General features: G+C 40.2%; 1 long non-coding RNA gene across 1 annotated transcript; it reads right to left on the bottom strand.

Annotated features, from left to right (window-relative positions):
* Positions 1 to 2514: 2514 nt before the first annotated feature.
* Positions 2515 to 7080, bottom strand: LOC117801391. The gene is made up of 3 exons (XR_004623882.1): positions 6953 to 7080; positions 5430 to 5491; positions 2515 to 2791 (listed from the first exon to the last, which is right to left on the bottom strand). It is a non-coding gene; the product is annotated as an uncharacterized LOC117801391 (long non-coding RNA).
* Positions 7081 to 7298: the final 218 nt, after the last annotated feature.

Raw genomic sequence — 7298 nt, 5'->3', positions numbered from 1 at the left:
ACAGAACACCTCTATCTATACGCTGCATGTTTATACAGATTCCAGTCTTCAGCTGGGTGATCGTCTAAGGTAAAGGGTACTTTGTGTAAGAGATACAGAGAGGGCAACCTTCTCCCTGAGTGGTTTGCCAACTTCACCATTTACTTTGATTTTTGGTTTTCCCCTTCCCTTGTTCTCCCTGACTTTGTACTTTCCTCTGTGAGAGAATTCTGGGTTCTCCTCTTTTTATAAATAGCTAAACCATCCCCCCTCCCCATTGCTGATGGAGGGGGCCTTTGTATTGCTTCATGGGCAAAGGAATGTGAGGAAACCTATAGGCAACATTTCCAGGCCTGTTGTCTAAAACCTTTCCTCTCAACAGTCACGTGCTGCTAGCTGACATTCACCTGGAGCAGAGCTCCCCACTTCTCCCTCCTTGATGTGAGAGGAAACAGCAATCTATGTTATGCCGTTGAGATTTAGGGGGTGCTTGTTACAGCAACCAGTATTCATTACTTTAAATACTATACCTTCCCTTCCTCCTCACCTTTTCCACTGAAGTTCTGCCAAGTCTGAAAAGGTACCTGTGGATCATTAGACAGGAATTATTCTAATTTTTTGCCCATACATTCTTGTCTGACTCTGGAGCTAGACTAAGTGAATGAGGAAGACCTAGGCTTTTGTTTTGCTTTGTGTTTTAATTTATAACTGCAGTCGTGGCCTATTGGAAGATTAAACACCTGTGCCCTCTCAAATGGGCCTGGGAGACCCCTCAGCTTATCTGATGATTCTGCCACCCCAATTCCTCCTCCCACATGTATCAGAGAAACAAAATACATAGTGTGAAAGTATTAAGTTCCACTCCTTCTATATTATTTAATTTTTATGAGCACCATTAATGGGAAGAGCGACGAAATGGGATCTGCTTCTTGGCATCTCTCACTAATTGTATGCAGACGGGGGCTCCCTAAACCTCTCCAGTGGGGCTCGAAGTGGCTGCTCAAGTCCACTACCCCATCCTTCACTCCAGTACACACACTCTTACTAAAGAGGTCTCTGCTTTGAGGCAGGAGCCATGACTTGACAAACTTTGAGCCTCAGAGATCCAGAGATAAATAAAACAAAAGGCAATCCCTTAAGGAGCCTGAAATCTGGTAGCAGAGAGAAACGTGTCAACCAAGAATTACCACAGAGGTTAGGGTGGAAGTGTGGACAGCTAGTAGGAGAGACGGCATGACTATCATCCAGGGTTATCAGAAAAGCTTCACAGAGCACGTGGCATTTCAGCTGGTCTCATGGGAGGAGAAGGCTTGTCAGGCAGAAGGTGGAGAAGAAGAAGGCATGCGAGGCATATAATAGTGCAATTTCAAAGGGAAAGTTAGAAACAAGCTTCTCGCATACAGAGAACTGTAAGGAACGCGGGGCTGTTGGAGCATCGTGCTTGTGCAGATGGCACAAGCGGGTGCGTCTAGGTCGGGAAGGCTTTAGGAAGCAGCCTAAGGAATCCCAGCTTTATTTGGAGGGTAGGTCTTTACACAGGGCAGCTGTCGTGATGAACACATGATCTTGTTTACAGGCTAGTGGTCGACACCGTTTTATCATTTAAACTGTGTGTGTCTAGGGCTTTCCATGGTCCCTTTGAAGCTTCCTTAGCTATGATTTCATGTTTGGTGAGTCAGAGCGAGCCAGTAGGAGCAGGAAGTGCGGAACAATGGGACTGGGAATAACCATTCTCCCAGGTTGAAGGCAGCTGATAAGGTCACAGGGTGGGGTCTCCCTCACCATCCTGCACTGGCAGGGCTGGGGGCGAACCCCGCTCTTCTAAGAAAGGGCAGCAGTGTTGGAAGGTCTCAGACCCAGGCACGCCTTTGCCCTCCTCACTGCCGTAACCTGAACCTGCCTCTACTGAAATGCCACGTACGTGGTGGGGGCTCCACATCTGCATGTCAGTGACAACTGCACTGACGTACCTCAGCAGCCCTATGACAGGAATAAGAACAAGACTTCACAACTAGGACTTCCCTGACTATAACATGTCACAATATGTATGCATGTGTAGCTTTTAGAGGAATAACAGGTATTTTCTGGTCAAATAATCCACTTTGGTCTATAAATTTTAGAAATACATAATAAAGGCTCTAAAGTAATAGAGCTAGAAGGAAGCTCAGAGTTCATCTATTTTTAGATGATGAAACCAAGTCTCAGAGATATTTCCCAGGTACTAAAGCTCTAATAGGATTTTAATATAAATGAAGCTCATTCCAGTAAATTTATATCTATTTCCAATAAAATAAAAGATTCTTATAACCACACAGCAATGATTACACTTTTAAAAGTATTATCAGCAAGGACATCAGGATTCTTCTCAGTCTTTATTTTCCTTAGTTAAGAAGTTCTCCACTGAGATGAATCTCGAAGGAAGCAAGATATTTTGCTTTTCTGAACAAAACATAGCACATGGTATGTGTTCAAAAATTCTTGTCAAATGAGATTTAGCCACACCTTCTCCAATTTCTGCAAAATTCTAATACTTCTATTAGCTAAACATTAGAGATGTTCTTCAGGCCCAAAACTGAAGGAAGAAATAATCGTGTCTACATTATCAAATACTATCTTAAAAACAATCTCTTAACATTTTCTGGAAACTAATACCTGGTGGATTTTTCAGATGGAAACTTTTGGTCTATGCTGATTCACACATTTGTGATGGCTGGTAGTTCTCTGCATTGACAGGAAATGTTAGGATGACCATAAAAAAACTGCAGATGGGTTTACTTTTCATCCTGAGTATTCAGATCCTTTTATGATGAACCTGGAATGGAAACCATTCTCTTAAACAAACTTGGCCTTCTGCTCTTCTATAGAATGAAAGAATCATATCCCTGAGGCCAGTCTAAAACATCTGAGCCAGTGAATCTCAAATAGGTGGGGTCAGTCAACAAAGGCTGCACACTACATGGGGGCTATGTCGAATAAGGTTGAGTATAATTTGAAAAACTGTATTAATATAAAACCTATTTGATCTATTGTTTTCTGCAATACAAACTATAGAAAGTATTTACTCCAAAGTTACAGAGGTAGTGAAAAGAAGGGGCACATGCACCCCAATGTCATAGCAGCAATGTCCACAATAACCAAACTGTGAAAGGAGCTGAGATGCCCTTCAACAGATGAATGGATAAAGAAGATGTGGTCCATATATACAATGGACTATTACTCAGCCATCAGAAAGGATGATTACCCACAACTTGCATCGACATGGATGGAACTGGAGGAGATTACGCTAAGTGAAGTAAGTCAAGCAGAGAAAGACAATTATCATATGGTTTCACTCATATGTGGAGGACATTAGGAGAAGGAAGGGAAAAATGAAGGGGGAGGAATCAGAGGGGGAGACAAACCATGAGAGACTATGGACCCCAGGAAACAAACTAAGGGTTTTAGAGGGGAGAGAGGTGGAGGGATGGCTTAGCCCGGTGATGGGTATTAAGGAGGGCACGTATTGCAAGGAGTACTAGGTGTTATACGCAAATAATGAATCATGGAACTTTACATCAAAAACCAGGGATGTACTGTATGGTGACTAATATAACATTAAAAAAAATTGAGCTTAAAAGAATCTTGGCTGGTTGAGGAAGCAAAAGATAGTCTAGAGATGGGGGTGAGGGGGTGCGATAGTATTTGAATCCACTCATGTCCAAGATAGGAACCAGCTTTTGGACAGAGCCCATGGGACAGATCCAAACTGCCAATCCTATGCTAAGTCTGATATGTCTTCTTAGTCCTATCAGCTCCTGCTAACTGCTATTTATAACAAGTTCAGCTGGAGAATGTGATCCATCTTCTAGGATAAGATCAGGATGGCTCGGGAAATGGCTGTCACATTGTTGACTTTCTCATGACCTTCTCTCCCATGTCACCCAGCAGGTGCTTTCAAAAGAGTTCACCCAGGGGAAGGGGAGGGGGAGGGGAAATCCCTCCAAACAAGAGCAACAACCGTTCGAGATGATTTTCTCAGTTGATAACCCTGGAACAGAACCTCCTGGAAGGAATCTGAATAAACACCTTCTCATTCAGGAAATAATGCACGTCACACACAGATCACAACCTTTTTCTCCATTCCTCTTCAAGAACAAAGCTAACCTCTTGCAAATTTCCCAGATCCTCAGGGTTGTACTCCCAGAACTGAACTGAAGCAGAGTAGGAGCAAAGCTTTAGCTCAGCCACATCCGTCACAATAACCTTTTTAACTACATGTACCATAAGAAATAATTGGAACGGTGCTCTCAGCCCTTATAGGAAAGCAGAAGAGAAAGCAGAAAGCAAGGCATTTTTCTACAGCCAAACTTGAAGACCAATGTTGGGCAGAGATGGTTTGAGGTGGGGGAAGAATGACTTTTTGTTTTTAAACTTGTTTCAGGACTCCGCTGCTTGAGTAAAACAGATTCAAAGTGCTTCTCTTCTGATTAGTGCTCCTGCAACTTGGTTGAGTCATTTCTGTTAATCGTGTCACTTTTTTCAGGAAATAAAGTAATATCTTGACAAATTACAAAGCTGGTTGTAAACAAACACTTGCTAAACAACATAATGCTATGAGGCTCCGCCTGTAGTTTACAGAATGTTCTGAATTTTACTGAGGCGTAGGGCCGAAGTTTCCTCTTGGGTGGAAACGGTAGCATAATAATATCAGTTATTGTTTCTAAAGTTCACACTTGGAGCCAGGCACTATGTTAAGCACTTTACATTACCTCATTAAGGTCTCATAACAAATCTATGAGGAAGGAAATATCATTCCTTCTTCGTCAAGAAGGAAAGAAGATTAGAGAAGTGATTGACCTTGCTCAGTATCGCGTAGCTGTCAAGTGTCTGGGGCTGATGGTGTGGAGGGTGGTTGCCGAGGGGCAGGACTCAGACCCAAGCTTACTGCACTTGATTTTTTTTTTTTATATTTTATTATTATATTATGTTAGTCACCATACAGTACATCCCCGGATTCCAATGCAAAGTTCGATGCTTCATTAGTTGCGTATAACACCCAGTGCAATACGTGCCCTCCTTACTACCCATCACCAGTCTATCCCATTCCCCCACCCCCTCCCCTCTGAAGTCTTCAGTTTGCTTCTCATAGTCCATAGTTTCTCATGTTTCATTCCCCCTTCTGATTACCGCCCCCCCCACTTGATTTTTAACCACTGACTTTCCTCCTTCCTGTGAAGGCAGTAATCCCTGGGAGACACAAACCTTTACACTCTTCTCAGCTTAGTGTGAATGAGTTTCACATTCTTTCCTGAAGGCTACGAAAAGCAAAACAGATCCCTAGGAGATCAAGAGAGCAGGGAGCACACATGTAAAGGGAAAACATAGCCTGAGTTGAGAATCAGGGTGATAAAAGCAAACAGGTACTTGGTGTGGGGGACTCACAAAGACAAGTTGCTAGCTTTACAACCTACCTCAGGGCCGATTCTTAGTGGATGCCTTCGTGGATTTATATTTTGATTTATTTACCAGGACCCTAAATAAATCAAATAAATAAAGTTGCCATGACACATGTAAAGTTATATCCAAATTATCTGTCCTGAGAAATCGTCTGTTTTATAGTCTAAAAAAAAAAAGCCTATTTGTAGAGAACATAGTAAGAATAAACAGCAGAGGCGCGGTGCTAAGAGCTGATTTGATTACCCATGTTGAGAGGAACTTGCTTCCAGAATTCTAGCATGCAAATGTTGCAGGCATAGCTCCGGTAGCGGAATCTGATATGGCTTTAGGTAGCACAGGAAAGGATATTCAGGAAAAAAAAAAGTAATGTATTTGACTGCTACTTTTATTTTGTAACTATGGCAAGGAATCCATATTTATCAAGATTTCTTTCAAAATAAATTTATTTATGTTAAACTCCAAGTCAACATTAACTAAAAATATTAAATAAATTATAGGATAGGTTGTTTGTACCTATGGACTTATGACAAGTGAAGATCATACGCACAGAGCTCATAAAAAGAGCTCGAACTAAATGTGACTTATAATGACATACACAGAAAATTAGTTTCTGAATCCTTAAAAATTATCGTTAATGAAGTTTTCGTCTTAGGAAAACTAATCTTTATTTTAAATCCTTATTTTAAGTTTGATATTATAAATCTGACACATATATATCATATATATATGATATATAATAGTAGCCTTCAGAGTCCATCAGACTCCTCTTTCTTGCATATATTATGTAACCCTTCCATCCCTCAGTTTCCTAATTTCTATAAGTATTTTTTTTAAATCACAAAACTGAAGAAAGAATTGAAGGACTTGGCAAAAATGTATAAAGCTCAGAGCACAGTGCCTCTCAAAAAGTTAGTTCTATTTCCTCTCCACCTTAGAGTATATGTAAGAAAGGATTATTTTAAGGACAAAGAAATGATTAAAGGGAATATGAGTGGCTTGCTTTCTCACTGGTAATTAAAACTTAAAAGTTGCAGGCACCTTTACAAGGATAAAAATGACCCACTAAACCTCAGAACTCTGTGCATAGGCTTAAGAACATGTTTCATATCTATAATTAATATGTATATATTATATACTTTTAATTTTTTTATACATGAAATGACTTTCTATATATGTCCATATTACTTCCTAGTCATACTTCTCTAGCATTTGACTGCCCGGGAGAAGACCTGACTGCTTCTTTGATCACAATGAACTCAGTCCATGCTTCTGTCTTATCACCTTTAGTCCTAAGGCAGCTTCATGCTGAATATCTACCCTGAGAGGCTCAGAAGTTTCAGAAATGCCTGATTCCTTCCTCTATCCGCAGGGATCAGCATACTGTTTAGCCTAACATAGACACCCAGTAGGAATTCCTTGATTAAAAAAAATTTCCAAGGGAGTAAACCAGGATATCCTAACTTCTTTTAACCTCTAACGTATTTTATATATTAATATCAAGTTGGCTCAATGGCCTTTTTTAAATACATGTACCCACCTCAGTGTTGTTAGCACAACCAATTCTTGGTTGTCAGTCAATTCTAATATGCTCAATCTATTTCTTCAATCTTCATTCTATCAGTAAAGTTTGCTTTTTAAATTAACAGGGTTCAGTTTTGACCATCATCATTACATTTTAACACCAAATAGGACAACATCTGTGACATTCTGGAGAGCTTATATTGCCATGTTACCTGAAGTAAAAAAAAAAAAATTTAAGAGCTTAGAAAGTTTAGGTAGAACTAAGGTAGAAAACAGTAAGAAAAAAATTAAGGCAAAAATACAAAGAAAAAAATATGACATTCATTCCAACTTTAGAAAGCATTCCTACATGATGAGCAAAT

The sequence above is a fragment of the Ailuropoda melanoleuca genome, chromosome 3 (genome assembly GCF_002007445.2).
Source record: "Ailuropoda melanoleuca isolate Jingjing chromosome 3, ASM200744v2, whole genome shotgun sequence".
In the NCBI taxonomy this organism is placed as follows: domain Eukaryota; kingdom Metazoa; phylum Chordata; class Mammalia; order Carnivora; family Ursidae; genus Ailuropoda; species Ailuropoda melanoleuca.
Note: the sequence above shows the minus strand (reverse complement) of the source record. Positions and strands in the feature narration are given on the sequence as shown.